Source organism: Schistocerca nitens, chromosome 2, assembly GCF_023898315.1.
Source record: "Schistocerca nitens isolate TAMUIC-IGC-003100 chromosome 2, iqSchNite1.1, whole genome shotgun sequence".
Lineage (NCBI taxonomy): Eukaryota > Metazoa > Arthropoda > Insecta > Orthoptera > Acrididae > Schistocerca > Schistocerca nitens.
In genome coordinates, this window is record NC_064615.1 from 900,224,643 (window position 1) to 900,247,364 (window position 22,722).

The window sequence follows — 22,722 nt, forward strand, 5'->3', positions numbered from 1 at the left end:
TGAAGTCACGCTGGTAGGTTCTGTTGCTGTGTGTTTCCATTCCGTGATTAATAAGATTTGAAGAGAAGTAATAAAATGAGCTCTAAGATGGAAAGTAAGCGTTTCCGGACACATGTCCACATAACATATTTTCTTTCTTTGTGTGTGAGGAATGTTTCCTGAAAGTTCGGCAGTACCTTTTTGTAACACCCTGTATAATGTTACGATTCGAAGTAAAGTCGCGTTGCTATCAGGAGGTCGAGCGGAAAGCCGGGATGAGTGATCCTGTAAAGCGCCAGGCCGCTAATGAAATTATTGGTGAGAGTTTTAACGATCAGTCCGTCTTCTGCCCAACGCTGCCTAGCAGCGACCGTGCTGGGTCTCCACTGGTTGAAAACGCGAGGTGACGCGTCAGTGCCCGCGAGGAGCTTGATGAGCACAGGTCTTGGCGTTGCCTGTGGTCATTGCTCTGGCCCCGTCGCAGGAGGAGTTGGCGGCCGTGTGTGCCCGCAGCCTGACATGGCTGTGAAAGTCCGTCAGAGCATCAGCGCTCTCAATGGGCGAAACTGCGCTTAGGCTTGGCCCCAGAAACCTCCATGCCCCTGTTGTCGGTTGTCGAGATGGTGTGCAGGTGGAAGACCCAGCAGCCACACCAAAGGAGAGTCCGAGTGGCGATCGTAGCGTACAGCTCGTTAAGACCGTAGTGGTAGTGGGGCAGTAGCGGCGACACAGGCGCCCAGAGCCCAGGTTGGACAGTTATCAGACGAGCCGATCCCTTCACGCTCAGAAGATCGGTCTGGCCTCCATCCTCCGTCAGTCACCATTTTGAGAGACAGGACTAGATCACTAGTCTCCTCCACGGCCATACAGTTGTGGGTTTGCAGCAGTGAATTCTAAGCTGGCGGCAGGCTGCACAACGTTGTTGAATTGACCAGAGCCTCTTGCACGTTTATAGAGCTGGTCTTCCATCGGTGTCCATAGAGTGGAGTGATCCCCCCCACAACGGTGGCCGGACGTGTTCTCGTCTTGTGAGCTTGTCAGCACTCTCAGCTGCCCTGGTGTTTTACTTAAGGGTGCCCAGAGCATTCCTTAATGCGAAGTTTGCACACTGAAGGGCTTTCTTACGACATCTCTGCGTGAACTTACTGCATTTAGTATCATTATAGCAGAGCGCTCTGTCTGCTCTGCAATGCTGTCATAGTGGTGAATCTTGGCTTCCATCTTGCAAAGGCTGATGAAACGAGCTCCCAGTCTTTACTTCAGGCCTCCCGTGTTGACATTTGGTTACGACACCACTGCGTAGCCGGCATTCGCTAAACTCTTAGCGACGTCTCCATCGGTTTGTCACGAAATTTTATTCCTACACTTACTATTTCATTTACGACAGCCACTCAGGCTGAGGGCTGCACAAATAATTCCCTCCACCCTCTATTTATGATGTTCGAGTTGCAGTCTGTACATCTTGATATTAATAGCAATTACGCTTTAGACCCAAATCATAGTTACAGAACTGCGAATAAAACTCATTGTCCTATACTTTAAATATTTCGTCTCCCAGTCAACTCACAATCAGTGCTGCGTCTTCGCACTGTGATCATCCTAGCCGGTAGCAAGATCAGGAAATAAATTTGCTAAGAAATCGTGTTCTTCCTGTCATTAGTCTCATGGAGAAGTGGCAACATTATAGAATATGTTTGGCAACAATATGACTGTCAGTTTACTTTGTAGTGTGGTTCGCAATTATTCTACCATATTCACATAACATTTTCTTGTCATTTTCAATAAATAATGTGTATGATTCTCGCTTGAGGTACAACACTGTTTTATCAAATCTGATTTGATCTCAAGAAGTTAGTTCCATGCAGAATCTACAGCTAATCGTAATCTTACTTTGCGAATTACCTATGTTATCTATCACTACGGCAATGAGAGCGCACACACCGAGTAATGTGGGCTCGTTACCTTAGTGATGACGTGGATACTGTGAAGACGAAAATGCATTAGCTCTGGTTCCAATCTCGCTGGAGACCTAGACAATTTTTCAGTTTTTTACTTCTTGACTTGCCGAATTACAAGCTTTTAGACTGAAAGTCGATACGAGAAATTGAATTTGTTCATGTTAAATTTTCTCACGACCTCGATTTAGTACACTCTTGATCCAGAGGTGAAAAATTTAAGAAGCTGCCACATTCCCATCTCATTAAACCACAAATTTTCCTGCTAATAGCGATCTCCTTCTTAGTTTTTTGCGAGTACACAATATGATTGGTTTATGTGTGGCACTGTATAATTTGTTAACTGGTTTCTTATTGAGTCTATTCTCACAGCTAGTTTGACATACCTCTGTGGTAGTCCTGAAATGCTTGGCTAGGACCCAGGACTTCACACAGACACAGCCAACAATGTCAAAAGTGGGTGAAGTTTCAGGCAGACTTGTATTATGGGTACTTATATTAAACATTAGTCATAAAGTTATCATGAAAAGGGTGATGTTAAGAAGAACTCCGCTAACAACTGGTAAAATTGTTGTTTATTAAAACACAACCGGTTTCGCGTTCTACAGCCGCATCATCAGGTGCAACCTACATGGTAAAAGACAAAGTACAGTTCAAAAATGTGTGTGAAGCCTTATGGGACTTAACTGCTAAGGTCATCAGTCCCTAAGCTTACACACTACTTAACCTAAATTATCCTAAGGACAAGCACACACCGCCATGCTCGAGGGAGGACTCGAACCTCCGCCGGGACCAGCCGCACAGTCCATGATTGCAACGCCCTAGACCGGTCGGCTCTTCTCGCGCGGCCAAACTACAGTGTCACCACATTTTTGGATATTAAAATCTGGGGATTTATAATAAAGGAATGTCTAAAATATACTCACAATGTTAAAAGATCATAGGCATACCTATCTCTTTCTGTCAAAATTTACTATTCAGTGAATATCGTCAATACCATGGCGAGCGAAACATAACGAAGTCGTGCTCCATTCTTGAAAATTTCCCTGCATCTAAAAAGAAAAGAGAAAAATATTTTATCGACAGGACACTAAAAGTTTTTAAAAAGAATCCGGATTGACGATAAAAAATTATCGCTGCTGACATGGTTAGACGCGACAGTATGCAAATTACTATGTGGAACGTGTCAGGTGGCAGTGTCTTACTGATGTGACAGCAGGGCAACTCGGTGCTGTGCAAAGTAAAAGCGGACCATACGAACGGCAAAGGGAGACTAACTGGCAAGCGGTACGGAAGCTATCCGTGAGGACAGTATTGTGTCATACACTCATGAATAGGAGCCCTCTGTCGCTGCCTTTACAAGCGAGAATAATACAGAATTTTACTACGTATTAATACCTAATCGTATAAACAATGCTTTTATTCTAATTTTTAATCAACGTGAAATGTGAATTCCCGTTTTTGTATCTAAAAACTTCTCCTTCCTCTAATATATTCAAAATATGGGTTTTCTTCTTTTTTTATATAGTTATTTTAAAATTTTCTAAAGGGCTTGTGATGCTGTGCCCCTCTTCGCGTAAGAGAGCTGTTAATTCAGATCGTGGGTTGTTTAAGTTAAGATGTTCCTGAAATTTTATTCGAAATAACCTATCGGTTTGTCTTACATATTTTTTGGGGCAATCATTGCTTGTAATGCAGTATACCCACACTTCTTTGTACTTATTTACCACTGCTTTCTCCTTGTGCCTGAGTTTTCTGCCTGGATTCGAAAATCTAAAATACGGTGGAATAATGTTTTTAGGTCTCACACGTCTGCAGTTCTTCGGATAATGCACCCAAATATGGTATTCTACAAAACATAGAGCGTTCTGTCGTGTGCGCGGCTGGTCTAAGCGTTATAAAATCTGTCTCCGATCCGATATGCGAGGAATATTTTTCTTTTTCAATATACTTCTATTAACTGCATTAACAAATTCTGGATCGTAACCGTTTTGATACGCTATGTATTGTATAAGTTCATATTCAACCACTTGAGTTAGTACATAGAATTTAACATGGCTCGGAGTGCCTCAGATTTATATTTCATTGGGTACATGTCTGCCTGTGCGTACGGTAACAAGATCTGTCGTGGTTTGCTTTCGGTAAATATCGAAGCCTATATTTCCATTTTTACAGTCACTTGGAGGTTCAAAAACGGTAAAGTTTGAGCCGAAAGATACAGTTTTCTGGGCAGTGGGCTGAGAATGGCACTGTGCCCGGAATATAAAATAGTTTGTTATCAAGAAAAGATATATTTCATTTGTATTAGCAGTGCGTGTTGTTTATTGCACATAAGAGGGAGATTAATCATCAATAATAAATTCCCTCAGATTAATTCAAACAGCCTGATGGTGCTCTGGCAGTTTTTGGAGTCCACGCCTCTAGGAAGCTACTGGTTCGAAGATAAAGCGTATTTTCGATTACAAAGAATTTTTTTCGCGTTTGTTCGATAAGGATTGAAGAAGGCAAATTTTTGAGGCCACAAGATTAGGAGTGCAGTACGGATGGCTTTCTAGACAAGGTGCTGTATAGGTTCTTTTGTTAAATCAGCAGAGTGCAGACGGGCGTTTTTGCACAGTAACTGCTTTTGATGCAGTTTGCATGGTCGTTTTTCTTCTATGACGACAGCAAGGTGACCCAGTTGTCCAGAACAGATGCCATCTGCAACAGACATACCCCTGGGATGCAGTTCGTAACACAAAATGCCTCCCTAGTGCCACTAGATATACAACGATATATTTTGAAGAATCACACTGGCCTTTGCTTCAAATATTTTTTTATTAGAGTGAACAATTATTTTCTTTTTCTGAAGTTTACACAAGGTGGTTCAAATCCCCGTCTGGCCGACATTGCATTAAATCGATTAAGGCAAATTCAGGGATCTTTCCCTTAAAAGGGTGCAGTTGATTTCATTCCCCATTCCTCCCAGTCCTAGATTTTGGTTTGTCTCTCATGATACTTTCGTCGATGGAGCTTTTAACGCTAATCTTCCTTCCTGTCTGTCTTCCCTAACATTGCCCACTAATTAGTCGTTGCAGTTCATCACATTTACCATTAAGTAGGTGAACCATAACGGTAAACCGTAAAAACGTCCATCAGAGCCCGTTTGCCTACTTGAATGTAGCAAATAATTCACGTCGAAACGTTCCTTTTTAAAATGCCAAAACCATTTTCTGACTTGACACATGGCACAAATGTTTCCAGTTGCAACCGCTGCCTGCAATCTCTATTAAATCCAGACAGAACAAACCCCACAAAGTGTCACATTTTAACGTTTGAATAACGTTCTTCTTAACCCTCAACTACGCCACAACCATTAACTCACCGCAAAAACGCTTCTACGAACACAAATAAAGAATGACGATTGATAAATGTAGGTATGGCAGCCTGGGTGATGAAACGCCAAATACATTATCAAATGGTTCAAATAGCATTAAGCACTATGGGACTTAACATCTGAGGTCATCAGTCCTCTAGACTTAGAACTGCTTAAGCCTAACTAACCTAAGGACATCATACACATCCATGCCCGAGGCAGGATTCGAACCTGCGACCGTAGCAGCAGCGCGGTTCCGGACTGAAGCACCTAGAACCGCTCGCCCACAGCGGCCGGCTCACCACTTCCGTTTCTTAGAGGACTCTCATAAGACACTGATCACTTATGCAAATAAAGGGATCGAAATGGGGTAACGCTTGCTAGGTATGCAACTCAGCTAACGCACAGGTAACGCGGTTGCGATCTTAACTGACCAAGGTTACTAGGGAAACTATCACAGTCTACACTTACTTACTATAGTCTACAGTAGCCTACGATAGTTTCACAATTCTAGTAGAGAAGTTTTACAGACGCCCCTCTGATAGTGGAGTGAACATGCACTACGCGATGAAGAACAATCGCAACCTATAATGGAGTCTGCATCATCACGATACGTGAGGAGGGGTAGGGAAGCTGCTCGGCGTGTACACCTGAGTCAAGGTAATATGGTGCGGATATGCAGTCGGTTTCAATTGACAGCTTGTGCTGAGGACTTACATTTCAGAGGCCGTCCACGTCCGACAGGTGCAAAGGACCGTCAATATATACGACTTCTGAGTCAAAGCAACCGTGAGCGGAGTGTTCCAGAACTGAATTAGGCGCTCGAAGAGGCTACAGGACGTAATGCATCGCATCAAACTACTTATCTCCATTCCCGACGACCGTGACGAGCACAATGTCGAACAGCGCAACACCATCGATATTTTTACACATGGGCAAGAAATCATGCAGCGTGCACTCACCAGGAATAGTGTCGAGTGGCGTTTACAGACGAAACTCGGATCCGTTCGTACGCCGGTAATCGAGGACGTGTTTGAAGACAACCTGGTCTTATCTAAGGCCTCCAACACTGTGTTCCACATGTGCAAAGAAGGTGGTGGTTGTGGAGGAGTGATGATGTGGGGTGGCATTACAGTAGCCACTTTCCATGGTTGTTGAGGGTAATCTAACTGCTCTGCAGTACGGGGACGAGATTCTGCAACCAATAATGGGACTACATCACTAACATGTTGGTGACAATTTGTGCTTGATGGACGATAACTGGCGCGATCGTGGTGCTGTTGTCGTGAACACGTTCCTCCAGCATGCTAGGTGCCTGTTTCCCGGACATGAACACAATAGATAATGTGTGGGATTGATTGAAACGATCTGTTTTTGGATGCTGACAAGGATTATGTGCTAAGCACGGCTTACGCAGAATAGCCATTATCAAGTGGGACAATTTCGACCAGGACTGCCTGATGATTTCATGGACTGTATGCCACGACGGATTCAAGCCTGCATCGTAGCAAGGGGCCTCTATGTACTGACGTTGCTCAGAAGTACTGAGAAAAACCCCACAAGGGAAACGGGCGATTCTATCGTTACAGAAGTCTTCATTATTTTGGTTTTTCGTTCTGGACACGTTGCATATGAATATATAAGCAAGCCTCTACACAAAGTTTTGTTTTCTGTGCCTGAACATACAACACCACACCAACTCCAGAGCAATGCAGTACATCCTTCAGAAATTTCCACATCACACCACGTTTCCAGTTCGTGCAGATGGCCATTATGACAGTCGAAAGTACCAATTGGATAGCCGAGGCAGCTGATGAATGAAAATTGATGGGGATGAACATGGAAATGAATGTTTTGAAGAGACTGTAATCCACCTCCAGGGGGTCAATTCTCTTCCAGTGTGCAGCAGTGAGAGCTGCTACCTACATGAGGAGAGTTGGTGTAGATAGGGATATGACAGAAGCGGAAGTCGCGGTAGGTAAAAACTGCCATCAGTAAGCTTTCTTACATCAGAAATGTTTTATTAATGAACCAGTCTTCATGTAAGAGCACAGATAAATTATTTCTTATTGCATTTGAACTTGAGATGTTGAAAATATTGGTTCTGGGCTGGGATCTGAACTCAGATCTTCCCTTTGACCCTTTGGGCGATACAGTTCTGTTATTTCATTGTTCTTCAAGATTCTAAACTCCTCAAGGCGCATGTTCAAATGGCTCTGAGCACTATGGGACTTAACATCTGTGGTCATCAGTCCCCTAGAACTTAGAATTACTTAAACCTAACTAACCTAAGGACATCACACACATCCATGCCCGAGGCAGGATTCGAACCTGCGACCGTAGCAGTCGCGCGGTTCCGGACTGTGCGCCTAGAACCGCTAGACCACCGCGACCGGCAAAGGCGCACGTCTGGATTTGAATACTGGTCCGGTATAAAAATTTTCATCATGTCATTTTAAGCTGTGGCATGCGCACAGCAAACTCCAAGATTCGATAGTTTTGTCTCTTCGTTTGTAGTCAACGACGATGATATGTGCGGTGTTTGACTCCAAGTCAGTAGAGAATTTTCCGTCACGGTGTCTGCAGTTCATTCATGTGCGCGTCTTGCGAATGGTGAAATGAACGGATATTTATTGCCTTTTCGTGGGTAGGAAAAGGCGGTGGTAGGTGGCGGGTTCGAATGCCGATAAGGCAAATGTTTTTCGTCTCGTCATTTCAGTTTCAGAGGCCACGACCGGTACACATATCGAAGATTCGTGCTACGTACTGCCGAATAACCACATGGAAGGTGTTGGTGCACCATCATGCATGTATCATAACCACATCCAATCACTCTAAGGAACATCATCCAAAATCTAGCCTTCGATACGTTGTAACACAGGTATGACGCACTTGTGCATACGTCATATCGGGGAGACCATCCCCTTCCGGACCTTCATTTGCTTGGGTTATTTGCTCGTTTCATTGTCCTCTACTAGCCATTTTCGTTTCTACCTCTTATAACCAAACACGCAGTAAAGTCGAAATAAATTCGCTGAAAGGGAATATCTTGCCTTCAACTGTGTGGTGTAGATGTAGCACCTATTGGTGGCATATAAAAATTTGTACCGGACTCGGACTCGAACCCGGCCTTCCCGCTTAACGCAAGCGGTCACCATAACCACTTCGGCTACCCGTGAACGCTCCAAAGACCGATCCAAACTTCCACATGTCACACAGTCTACATCCCAATACTATAGCCCCCTGCATTCATCACTTAATGTTCACAGTCTTACTCTGAACTCCCGCACCAGGGAGAGCGAGACTATGAGGAATCGAAAGCGATGATGTTATTGTTTTGTGCTCGCCTAGGCATGTCAAACCTAGTGATTCAGAAAGAAAGAACAGATTTCAGTTGTTTATTACAAACTATAAAAGACAGAAACACATTGCGCATGTCACTGGATAGACGAAGGTTCAAAGTTTTGACACAGCTCCACTGTTGGTCGTTTATAACAAACCTGGTGACTACACCACAAGAAAAATCATTTTGTATGTTGGAATCTGCAAGAACTCAAGCCATTGTTCAAGTGCAAATTGCATTCCGCCTTCGATTCAGCAAGATACCGCCTCTGCAGAAGCAAATTTACGACTGGTATACAAAATTCTTGAAAGCTGGTTGCACATGCAAAGAGAAGAGCACTGGTCGGCCACACACGTGTGATGTGTCGAGCGTATCCGAGATGCGTTCACACAGAGTCCTCGGAAGTCCGCATGACGGGCAGACCTGGATCTTCAACTTCCTCAAACAAAGGTGCTGTGTGCTCTCAAACGAGGTCTGCTTATGGAGCGTTACAAACTGCTGTTACGGCAGCAATTGCACCCCAGCGACCATAACAGAAGGTACGAATTTTGCATTTCAGTCCTTCAGAATGTGGCTGAGGACACTTTTTCCGAGCGACTCATCTTTTCGGACGAATCGCCGTTTCATCTGTCGGGTAAAGTAAACAGCCATAATGTAAGAATTTGATGGTCAGAAGGTCCTGGCATCGTCGTCGAACATGAAAGAGACTCACCGAAACTGAATGTGATTTACGCCGTTTCTGCTCACAAAGTTTATGGATCTTTCTTTTTTTGCGGAGGAAACGGTGACGGGAATGTCATTCCTGGACATGCTGCAAAACTGGTTGTTTCCTCAGCTTCAAAAATATTCCAATGATTTCATTTTTATGCAAGACGGCGCCCTGCCTCTCATTCGCCTTAAGGTGTATCTTAGTAACATCATCCCATAGCTTTGGGTTGGACGAGATCGACAACAAGATCTTGTTCATTGCTTTTGGCCTCCCAGGTCATTAGACCCCAAACTTTGCGATTTTTTTCTGTGGGGATTCGTGAAAGACAGTCTTTGTCCCATCTACGGCAGCTACTCTTCAGGAGCTGAGAAGGTGAACTGCAGAAGCTGTTGAGTCAATCAGCAGGAACCTATTGATTCGTGTGTTGAATGAAATGCACTACCGTTTCGATATTTCTCGAGCAACGCATGGTGCTCATGTTGAGCGTGTGGTAGAGCGGCTGTACGAACATAAAACTTTGAACTTTCCTCCTTCTAGTGACATGCGCAATATGTTTCTATCTTTCGTGGTTTGTCTGTAAATAAACAAGTGAAATCGGTTCTGTCTTTATGAATCACTGTGTATCTATCGTGGAAGAAAAATTTCTTAGCCAAGGTCGCAATAAAACACTGTATTGTGGATAACCGGTTTCGGTAAAACTATGTTCTTTGTAACGTTGTTTTACCGAAACCTGTTATCCACAATACAGTGTTTTATTGCGACCTTGGCTAAGAAGTTTTTCTTCTCCTAAGAAAGTAAACACAGATCGCCCCTTCATATTCAGTATCAGTAAACGGACTCTGTAGCTACTTGCATGTCTGGATGAACAGGGAAATGTAGAGGACTATGGTAAAGAGACTTTGGGTCAGGCTGGTGAGCGTGCACGGATAGCCGAAGTGGTTAAGGCGACAGCTGTCGATAAGCTGGAAATCCGATTTCGAATCCTGGTCACGTACAAATTTTCATTTCCCACTACAAGGTAGTACATCTCCATCTAACGCAGCTGATGCCAGGATATTCGCATTCAGCGAATCTATTTCGAATTAATTTCGCACTGCTGTCAATCGTCATTAATGTCTGTTCATTCAGACTTCCAACTAAACCCTGTATAAAGATGCCGTCACCAGAAACGACCTTCCTTCAGTGCTTACTATATTACTGTGCATATTTTTCATACTACTAGAAAATACTATCAGCGTTGTTTGTGGTGGATAACGTTTTTTATACAAGGTAACGATCGGTATGGCAGTAAAAGCACTTTATGACGGCAGGTTGACAGACCGAAATGCCATTAATGTGGTACACGCACGAGTGTTATCACCGGACATAAAGCAGCAGCCCAACTTTGGTGTAACCACTCGTCGCTCTCCTCTGCACACACGCGGTCGTTACTTGTCTAAAAACTTGGCCGCTGTCCTGTAGGATAACTCGCCGCCGACGCAACTTTTACTGCGGACCTGAAATTTAGTGGTGTCCTAAACACAGCATTTAGAGCCAAGTGTCAAGGTAATAAAAGAACGCCATGCATGTTTCAGCGCGTGTAAACGGGTATGCCGCCATGACGCGGCGAACCCAGCGGAGTATTATTCAGGGCGGCGACCGCAAGAGCCATACTACTCAGGAGGGGAACGTAGAGCTCCGAAAAATTACATGACGCCACGGTACTCTGCGGCCAGCGCTAGTGTTTTCTGAAAATGGACCTTTCTGCGAAAATATACGATGCGTTTCGGTAGAAAATACGTATAAACATTTAAGAAACTGTTGTATGCTCTCTTTTGAGCTGAGAGGTTAATCTAAACACGTATCTTATTTCTGTACTTTGAGAGGTACAGTTGTCTGTAGCTAACCCGTCCAATCAAAGACACGAGCATAAATGTGCAAGGGACTTTGTGATCGTATATTAATGGCCGCCAGTTATATGTAAGTACTAGTTCCGTAAACGTCACCGAAGAACTGCGAAGTTTGGAAGGGGTGACGATCAGGCTCTGGCGGAAGTAAATCTGCGAGGACGGGTCGTGAGTCGTAGTTCGGTAGCTCAGTCGGTGCAGCGCTTGCCCGTGAAAAGCAAGTTCCCGACTTCGATTAGCGGTCCGGCAGACACTTCTGATGTGTCAAGAAGTTTCACATGAGCGCACATTCTGCTGCAGAGTGAAAAATTCGTTCTAGAATAAATTGTGCTTCGCTTCAATACAAATTTGAACTGAACTTATCCTCCTTAGCTGTAGACTATGGTACTGTCTAGTTTACAGGGGTGAAAAAACCGGTTGGTGGCAGTACAGTGACTGTTTGTATTGTTTGTTATCTAGTGCAGTAGTCGGACTGAGGAGTCTTTTGAGACACAAAATTGTTAAGGCTTTCGTGGCCACTTGTTGACAAACTGCCTATTGGCTTCTGTCTCGGGTTCTTCGGCCCACGTTCATCTAATGATTTTTCTGACGTTTCGCCAGCACGAGTGGCTGGTATTGTCAAAGCTTCACCCTCCATTGCCGGTGGTGAACTGGAGCCGAGCTCGCGGCCGCAGACTATATGTACCGGGCGCGCCAACGTCCGAGGGCTTCTCCGCGGTCATTTCCGGTGCGGCGAACGACCGTCGCAGGTAGCGTAATAAAATTCGCCGACACGGAAGTTCTGGCTGTAGAGAAGCACTATCACACGCGCTTGTTCAGAGAAGCTGTAGAAATACAAAAACACGCGAACAGTTTGAACAAGAAAGAGGAAAACCTTAAGGTAAACGGATCCTGGCTGCCAGTACTGCAGCGAACGACCGTCGCAGGTATCAGGAGGAGAACCGCACCGGAATTGACCGCGGAGAGGCCCTCGGACGTTGGCGCGCCCGGTACATATAGTCTGCGGCCGCAAGCTCGGCTCCAGTTCACCGCCGGCAATGGAGGGTGAAGCTTTGACAATGCCAGCCACTCGTGCTGGCGAAACGTCAGAAAAATCATTAGATGAACGTCGGCCGAAGAACCCGAGACGGAAGCCAATAGGCAGTTTGTCAGTCTTTTGAAAGTAATTGGGCTGCTAGAAAGCATGAAGTAGTGGTTTAGTAAAACTCTCTCCGTCCGAACAGGCCTCGGAAGGACCGAAGGCACCGACTGGCCGCCGTGTCATCCTCTCAGCCCAGGGGCGTCGCTGGATGCGGATACGGAGGGGCATGTGGTCAGCACATCTCTCTCCCGGCCGTTGTCAGTTTTCGTGACCGAAGGCGCTACTTTTCAATCGAGTAGCTCCTCAGTTTGCCTCACAAGGGCTGAGTGCACACCGCTTGCCAACAGCGCTCGGCAGACCGGACGGTCACCCATCCAAGTGCTAGCCCAGCCCGACAGCGCTTCACTTCGGTGATCTGACGGGAACAGGTGTTACCACTGCGGCAAGGCCGTCGGCAGTGGTGTAGTGGAAGTAACTAATTTAACCTTCCGCCAAGGGTCATAGTGAGGCTGGTGATCCTTGGTTGGCTTGATACCATATGTGTAGCAGGGGATAGAAATTATACGGGTCCGTCAACATACGTTTCGGAGGAAGCCTGAGGAGCAACGCGTCACGTGATTTGTCTCGAGCACCGCACGACTGTAACAGTTCGTGGAAATGGTTCAAATGGCTCTGAGCACTATGGGACTTAACATCTTAGGTCATCAGTCCCCTAAACTTAGAACTACTTAAACCTAACTAACCTAAGGACATCACAATCATCCATGCCCGAAGCAGGATTCGAACCTGCGACCGTAGCAGTCCCGCGGTTCCGGACTGCAGCGCCTACAACCGCACGACCACCGCGGCCGGCCAGTTCGTGGACTCTGGACAGTGGCCACAGCCGCTAGCTGACTTCACCAGACGCTGCAGAAACTCCGAGGCGGCGGACGAAGAGGAACATTTCAATCTCTCACTCGAAATACGCAATGACAACCACTAAATTTTTTCAGTAATCAACAACGTGCAGTTAATCATGTTGTGAGTTGCGTCTTTGATCAGAAAGTGTCACATGACGACCAGATTCAAGTAAGACCTGTAATGCACAACGTCACTTGAGTGGAGAGATGTATATTGCCTTAGAAAAGCCATAAAAATATGTTTAGCCGTATAAAGGCTCGATAACTGCGAAGCAATGCCACTAGCCAGCAAGTGTAAAATTATTTACAAATCTTGATGAACGGCCACAGAAGCCGGCACGAGTAGTAGTGGATGCTGCCGCTTGTTTTCGGTTCATGCTCGCCATCGTAGCTAACACTGTTTTCCGGGCCTTTGTAAGTCTTAGGGGTTCAGCAGGAAGCAGTACAAGTCGGGCATATCCATTACAATGTACTGTTTGCGTTTGGAGACTTGAGGCTGATTCCAAACACCACAAAAACGACCGATGAGAGCTGCCCACTGCAGTGGACACGGCGTACCACAGAGTTAATGTTTACCCTTATGGAATTTCACTTGTCTTCGGTCGCAGATAACTACGTGTCGTACAGTGATGGGTGCTAATCTGCATTCCTGTACAAATGCAACCCGACAACGCGCCGCAGGAAGCGAGGCCAATGGTCAGACCACTATCACGGAACTTTTACCTCTACTCTACATCTACATCTACATACATACTCCGCAATCCACCATACGGTGCGTGGCGGAGGGTACCTCGTACCACAACTAGAATCTTCTCTCCCTGTTCCTCTCCCAAACAGAACGAGGGAAAAATGACTGCCTATATGCCTCTGTACGAGTCCTTATCTCTTTTATCTTTGTGGTCTTTCCGGAAATATAAGTTGGCGGCAGTAAAATTGTACTGCAGTCAGCCTCAAATGCTGGTTCTCTAAATTTCCTCAGTAGCGATTCACGAAAAGAACGCCTCCTTTCCTCCAGAGACTCCCACCCGAGTTCCTGAAGCATTTCCGTAACACTCGCGTGATGATCAAACCTACCAGTAACAAATCTAGCAGCCCGCCTCTGAATTGCTTCTATGTCCTCCCTCAATCCGACCTGATAGGGATCCCAAACAATCGAGCAGTACTCAAGAATAGGTCGTATTAGTGTTTTATAAGCGGCTTCCTTTACAGATGAACCACATCTTCCCAAAATTCTACCAATGAACCGAAGACCACTATCCGCCTACCCCAGAACTGCCATTACATGCTTGTCCCAATTCATATCGCTCTGCAATGTTACGCCCAAATATTTAATCGACGTGACTGTGTCAAGCGGAACACTATTAATGGAGTATTCAAACATTACGGGACTCTTTTTCCTATTCATCTGCATTAATTTACATTTATCTATATTTAGAGTTAGCTGCCATTCTTTACACCAGTCACAAATCCTGTCCAAGTCATCTTGTATCCTCCTACAGTCACTCAACGACGGCACCTTCCCGTACACCACAGCATCATCAGCAAACAGCCGCACATTGCTATCCCCCCCTATCCAAAAGATCATTTATGTAGATAGAAAACAACAGCGGACCTACCACACTTCCCTGGGGCACTCCAGATGATACCCTCACCTAAGATGAACACTCACCATCGAGGACAACGTACTGAGTTCTATTACTTAAGAAGTATTCGAGCCACTCACATATTTGGGAACCAATCCCATATGCTCGTACCTTAGTTATGAGTCTGCAGTGGGGCACCGAGTCAAACGCTTTCCGGAAGTCAAGGAATATGGCATCCGTCTGATAGCCTTCATCCATGGTTCGCAAGATATCATGTGAAAAAAGGACGAGTTGCGTTTCGAAGGAGCGATGCTTTCTAAAGCCGTGCTGATGCATGGACAGCAACTACTCCCTCAGCTAACCTCAATTGGAAGTTTACAAGCAGTAGCGTGCACCTTCCTGGCTGTAGACTCACAACAGGTTACCCGACCCAGGCACTTGGGGCTCTTTTCACGGCAGCAGCTTACATATGGCGCCACCGTACTGAGCCAAGGAACCTCATGACCATCCGAATTTGTCGCAAAGCGGCACAATACCACAGAATATGCCACTGACCCAAGCAGCCGATGGACGCAATCTAGATACCATTGCTGCTCTACTTCTACCTTTTACTGCACCTTAAAGTCAGGTCAGGGAATGCCAAGGCCCTAAAATTTACAAAAACTTAGAAGACATTGAATAAATTAGTACACGCTGGTGAATACAGCAAAATACACAGATACAGTTCGCTTCATCGCAAAATCAGATAAGTAAAAACTAAACGAAATCCCTTGTACACTGAAGAGCCAAAGAAACTGGTACACCTACCTAATATGGTGTAGGGCACCCGCGAGCACGCGGAAGTGCCGCAACACGACGTGGCATGGACTCGACTAATGTCTGAAGTAGGGAGTTCACACAGTGAATTCTGCAGAGCTGTCCATAAATCCGTAAGAGTACGGCGGGGTGGAGATCTCTTCTGAACAGCACGTTGCAAGGCAAACCAGATATGCTCAGCAACGTTCGTGCTTGTGGAGTTTGCTGGACAGCGGAAGCGTTTAAACTCAGAAGAGTTTTCTTGGAGCCACTCTGTAGCAATTCGGACGTGTGGAATGTCGCATTGTCCTGCTAGAACTGCCCAAGTCCGTCGGAATACACAGTGGAGATGAATGGATGAAGGTGGGCAGACAGGATGCTTACGTACATGTCACATGTCAGATTCGTGTCCAGAAGTATCAGAGGTCCCACATCACTTCAACTGCACACGCTCCTTACCATTACAGAGCCTCCACCAGCTTGAACAGAACCCTGCTGACATGCAGGGTCCATGGATTCATGAGGTTGTCTTCATACCCGTACACGTCCATCCGCTCGATACAATTTGAAAAGAGACTCGTCCGACCAGGAAACATGTTTCCAGTCATCAACAGTTAATGTCGGTGTTGACGAGTCCAGGCGTAAAGATTTGTGTCGTGCAGTCATTAAGGATACACGAGTGGGCCTTCGGCTCCGAAAGCCCATATCGATTATGTTTCGTTGAATGGTTCGTACGCTGACACTCGTTGATGGCCCACCATTGAAATCTGCAGCAATTTGCGGATGGCTTGCACTTCTGCCACATTGCACGGTTCTCTTTAGTCGTCGTTGGTTCCGTTCTTGCAGGATCTCTTTCCGGCCGCAACGATGTCAGAGATTTGATATTTTACCGGATTCCTGATATGCACGGTACACTCGTATGGTAGTCGTAAGGGAAAATCCCCACTTCATCGCTGCCTCGGAGATGCTGCGTCCCATCGCTCGTGAGCCGGCTATATTACAACGTTCACACTCACTTAAATCTTGATAACCTGCCAGTGTAGCAGCAGTAACCGATCTAACAACTGCGCCAGACACTTGTTGTCTTATATAGGCGTTGCCGACTGGAGCGCTGTGTTCTGCCTATTTACGTATCTCTGTATTTGAATACGCGTGCCTATACAAGTGTCTTTAGCGCTTCAGTGTATAAAAAGAAACAGTTGTTGATAGCGCATCCGCTTGGTTCCAGGGCTGCGACTGTACTGAGTATGCGAGCACTGTACACAAGTCACGAGATTGTAACTGAATTAGCGACAGTAGCGCTTATGGCGGGGTGAAGGTACACTAGACCGCAGCTACTCAAAATCAAATGCACTGAAGTTTACGCAAAAACTTACTGTGAGTTATTACATACTAGTCAACACAGTAAAATAACCAGATATAACTCATTTCTTGACAGAAGCACATGAGACAAACGATTAACTAAATCACGTGTAAACAAAAAGGCGATTAAGGACATGTACAGGAGGAAAGGTACGGTAGACGACGACATACTGGTGGATTTGCTGAAAGAAATCAGAAAAGGAGGTTTGAAAGTGCTGACGCAACTCATAAACGAAGTCTTAGAAATGGCTCTGGGCACTATGAGACTTAACATCGGAGGTCATCAGTCCCCTAGAACCTAGAACTACCTACACCTAACGAACCGAAGGACATCACACACATCCATGCCCGAGGCAGGATTCGAAACTGCGACCGTAGCGGTCCTGCGGTTCCAGACTGAAGTGCCTAGAACCGCTCGGTCACAGCGGCCGGCTACAAAGTCTTAGAAACTGGAGAGTGGGCTGAGAACTTATTTGCTGCAATAATGGTTGCTTCTTAGAAGAAACAAACAAAAAAATTCAAGAAATGTAGTGATTACAGAACAATTAGTCTGATCTCACACGTGGCGATGAATATTGCAAGAATACTCAAGAGACGGCTGGAACACGCAATTGAAGAAGAAATGAGAGAGGGACAGTTTGGATTTAGGAAAGGAAATGGAACCCGAGACGCCATTGGCATGATAAGGATTTTGTCGCAGAGAATTTTGGCTGTTAACGAAGTCTGCGCTTGTTCTATCGACTGGCACACGCCGTTCGACAATCAACTCGATAAATTGTATCTGGGACAAAGAATAAAGGTACGACTGAACTAAGGAGAAACAAGCAACGTAGAAACAGGAAAAGGAATCAGAAGCGGGTGTTGTCTACCACGGAGTATCTTTAACCTGTATGGAGAATGGCTGGTGAAAGGAGCTTTGAAAGAATGCGGAAATTTCAGCACAAGAGGACGACTCATCACCACGATCTGGTATGCAGATGACCTGGCAGTTGTCGCCAAAAATCAAAGACAGCTTCAACACATGATCAGCCTATTGGTGGAAACTGGAAGGAAATAAGGAAATCAACGTCGAGAATTCGAAAGTGATGCGGATACAAAGTGGGAGAAACTCTGAGGATAACTGTCGCAGTGGACAACTGGAAAATGTGATACAGTTCAAGTACTTGCGAAATTTGCTGTCGAACGATGGTTACTGCACGAATGAAATCCGAACAAGAATCGCCATGCCAAAAGCCAAATTCAACAAGAAGAGGACTATGTTGACCAGAAAGTTGAGGCTGGATTTAAGGAAAAAACTGGTGAAGTGCTACATCTGTCTCATAGCACTGTAAGGGGCAGGGACCTGGCTCATGAGAAAAAGTGAGAAAAAGATTTGAAATGTGGTGTTGGAGAATAATAGGGAAGATCAAGTAGACAAATCGGGTGACAAACGACGATGTACTGAGAAGCGTAGGAGAGAAAAATCTGTTTTGAATACTATTCTTCAGAGGAAGGTCAACTGTATTGGAGGGACGAGGACGAAGAAGAATTCAACGTCTGGATGACTTGAAAGATAGGAGGTACAGCAGACTGAAGGAAGTTACTGAAGACAGGGCACACTCGCCTCAGAAATTCTCCGTATGGAAACTCGGACCTTCCACTAGGCAGGATACTACATAACAACAATAATAATAATAATAATAATAATAATAATAATAATAATAGACAAAACCACTGCTTGTGCTGGCACGTCCGCTGGGTGGAGGCGGAATTTGTGAGCCAACCGAGCACTTGCCTAAACGAGTGTGGGAAAACGCCTAGAAGCCGTACTCACAAATGGAACACAACGCAATCGGATTTCTGTAATTTTTTATATATACGATGCGTGAAGTCCGGAATTCATACCTCTCCCAAATAAGTTTGTTGCAACAGTCAAAAATACTCGAGAAAATCGACTTTTAAGTTTTCCAGCCATGTTTAGTATACTAAAATGAGGTGAATATTTTTCGACGAGCGGCACGGCTCTGTGGTGCGATGCTCGCTCGCTGTGTGGGGGCCTGAGTTAGATTCCAGGTGCAATCATATTTTTAAACAAAGGTGCATTTTCTACGAATATTTCCATGAAACGTAGAGTACACAAGGCGCTCGAAACTGTAAGCGCTAGGACGTGTCCCGTTTCGGTCATTAGTTTTGTCTGAAGAACTACGTCACATATATATATAAAAATTATTAAATATATGTCAATTAGTACATCTAATTGTCATTTTTATGAAAAATAAACTTCTTATTTCTAATTAGATAGTGCAAACAAAAATGCAGTTTTCACTGCGAACAAAACTTCTGGATTACGATCTTTTATAAAAGATTGTTAATCAAGTTTCGATTGTTAAAAAACAAATTAAGTTTTTTCTATTGTTTTGTATATTGCGCTTCACGTAAATGCTCAAGCACATGCACCTTTATTTAAAAATTTGGTTTTGCCAGGTTTTTAATTCAAGCCCGCGCCACCCCATTCGTCAGGTGAGCGCTGTATCACATAGCCGCGCCGCTCGTCGAAAGAATACCACCGCCGTTTAGTATATTAAAGAATGGTCAGAATACTTCAAAGTCGATTTTCTCGAGTATTTTTTAGAACTATACCGAACCGCTTTCAGAGAGGTATGTTTTGAGTCCTGTCCTTCACGTACCATAAATATAAAGAATTACAACTATCCAATTCGCGTGGGGCCGCCTTGTCAGCGTGGCTGGTGTACCAGCACACAGTCGTATCGTTGACACGTAATTCGATACGGCTCTGGCTCACATCGCTCACACACAAGACAGCACGATGCACGTTATGCTATACCACCTTGTCGCAAGTTTACATTTTAGCAGTGGTCGATATTTTGCAGCTGGGCACATACGATTCGTTTTCATTTGGCTGTTGGGCTAGCTGCAGAATTGTTTCCTAGTCTACTACATCTGAAGTTACGCAGTGTTCAAAGCTGGTTCCGCTTCGTTATATTCACCAAATAAGTTTGGCGTCCAATGTAAAAGTAGCCGGAAACGAAACCCCTGCCACAAAAAGTAGTTGCTATGTTCAGATGGCTCGCTTGAACAACTGTGTTGTTCCAGTGCAACTTAGAAATAATGTTGGCAACACAATGAGTAACAACAATCATTTATCACAAATCCTCAGCTTTCGTTTGACGTTGATAAGGCATGGTACAGATTTTAGTTAGTCTAAACTTAACACAGCGAACAGTTACTAACTAATCTAACAGAAATTTTAGTCTGCTTGTGACGGTATATAAGTGTAGGCTCTGTTAATAACTGGACACGGCAGCACTCGACCGTTACTGCGGCGACTGCAGCCACGTGAGAACTGTCCGATGGCTGCCGGTAACAGGCGACTGCTGTACAACGCCTACAAGTGGCTGCTACCGCCGGATGAATATTTGTTTGCGAAATATTTCCTGACGTTAGGCGGAAGCAGGGTAGAGTCCCTATTACCAGTCTCCTCTGTGGCGTCAGAGCATAACTGTAGCGCACTCAGTATTTACATCTGTGTACAGTATCTGATGATGGACGTGGCACCTTTCATAAAATGTGAATATGAACTGCATTAAAGGAAAAAAAGAATTTCACGAAAAGAAATCCACCACTTAAAATACTTGCTATTCCTGCTTAGACACGCTGTACAAACGATTCTACTGACATGTGAGAAGTAAAATTTTCAGGAGGAGCGAAAAGCTTGTACCAAGAAAGGTACTTAAGTAATTTTTTCGAATTTTACACAAAATTCTTACATAGGGATACTGGTAAAAACGTGATTATTACAATATATATATATATATATATATATATATATATATATATATATATATATATATATATATATATATATATTTGTTTTACTTGCAACATATGACGACTTTTGTGATGGATTAAATGCAGCTTGTTGTGGTCTATTGGGCATTATGCCTTTTGATGTAAGCTGTTGAGGAGATAACGAATTTTGATTAGATTTTACTAACGTAGAACTGGTAAATATATTTCATTGTTTCTTGGAACTTTCACTTTTAATATTAATAGAACACACCAGATGGAGAAACAAAAGCATAAATGTTCTTCATTTCAGTGATAGTGTACAATAGTTCTATACATGGAAGGCTGATAATCTCGATGAAAAACTTAAGTACTTCATTGTCTCTCCATTTTTTACGAAATCTGAGGCTAAGTCGTTTTACTACATTGTTTTTCTTTCCTTGTTTAATCCTGTTCGGAGATGACCCTTTGTATCTATTTGCTACTTTGCTAAAGCTGTATTCGCGTCTGCGTAATGGCAAAAAGTACTTTGAAGAATCACCATAAAAGTAGTTGACTCGAGTTTTCGTTTTCGCATCAGTTACCCTCCACCTAGGAAGCATTTCTTCAAATGAATCCTTCTCAGATCACTGATCCCATCAATAGGCTTCAAAATTTTACGTAGTTCATTGCAATGAAATAGTTCCCCAACTTTCCCCAAAATCTTTGTTTCGTCCACATGAATTCTTCGTATTTGGATTCAACATTACTTTCTTCTTGACCAAAAACCCAGTTAGCAGCTAAATGGAGTGTCACAGAATTTGAAAGCACGAAAGTACTTCAGTCGCAAGCTCTGGAAATTCCGTTCTAACGAAAAAAGACAAAAATGAACGAAAACACGCATCCACTCGCTATTATACCTTCAAAGTCAGACTGAAAAAAAAATAAAAAATAAATTTAAAAACTGAAAACCAGATGGTCAAATTGAACATTCGTGGCCAGTTAACAAGTTTCACTTCAATCCACCACTGTTACATTGCAACCAACGTCGCTTAGTAACACAAAATAAACTGATGGACTTTATGATGTTTCATTCATTCATACTAGAGGACAACATGTATTTGTTGTATTTGCTACTTTTCATATATCATTTTTAATGTTTTTAAACTGCGTTTTGATGGGATCTGATTGTAGGAGAGTGTACAGTGGGTCAGAAAATACGTGATTCTGAAACATCCCCTTAGAAAAATTTATGAATTACTGTGCTGGTAAACCTCTTACGTTATTTGATTTTCAAACAGCTGAGCAAAACTGAACGTACTCAGACATTTCTCTCTATACTTATTCTGATCATCACTAAACTGACACACAATATGTTTAGCGCAACGCAATCTGACTTTCAATAATCCCTACAAAAGAATGGCCCTGACTAACTATAACCTATACCTTTCATGAATCACTTACCTCACAAAAATCTTCGTTACTCAAACTACTGCAATACGGCGAGGGCCAATACTGCCAGCTAAATAAAAGATTCTAACTACTGAAGGCACTAACTACTGATAGGCATAGTTAGCAAATGAAAGATTCTGATAGAGAACAAACAATGTATTTACCTTAATAGTGTTCAAAAATCATCAGTTCATGACATCCAGTCTTACAAATTTCGTTTTTCTGAGGGACACACGTCCAGATCGTCCGCTCTCAAAACTCTGCCGTCTGTCTTCCCACATCCACCACTGCTGGCGGCTCACCTGCAACTGCGCAACGCTACGCGCTGTTCACATCCAACTGCCCAACACTACAGCAGCGAATATTCCAACAATGCCAACCAGCCACAGACTGCACACAGCACAGCCAGTGATTTTAATACAGAGCGCTACGTGGCGTTACCAACATAAAAACCTAAACAGCCCACTTACAATTCCATATCCAACTCAAATTCATCAGCCAGCATTATGCATTTTAAGAAGTTGTTCCTCATACCTCTTTTAGGGGAGGGGGAGAGGG

General features: G+C 44.1%; 1 pseudogene; it reads right to left on the reverse strand.

The window, feature by feature from the left end:
* Nucleotides 1-12,646: 12,646 nt before the first annotated feature.
* LOC126237559 (5S ribosomal RNA) lies at nucleotides 12,647-12,764 on the reverse strand (annotated as a pseudogene).
* Nucleotides 12,765-22,722: the final 9,958 nt, after the last annotated feature.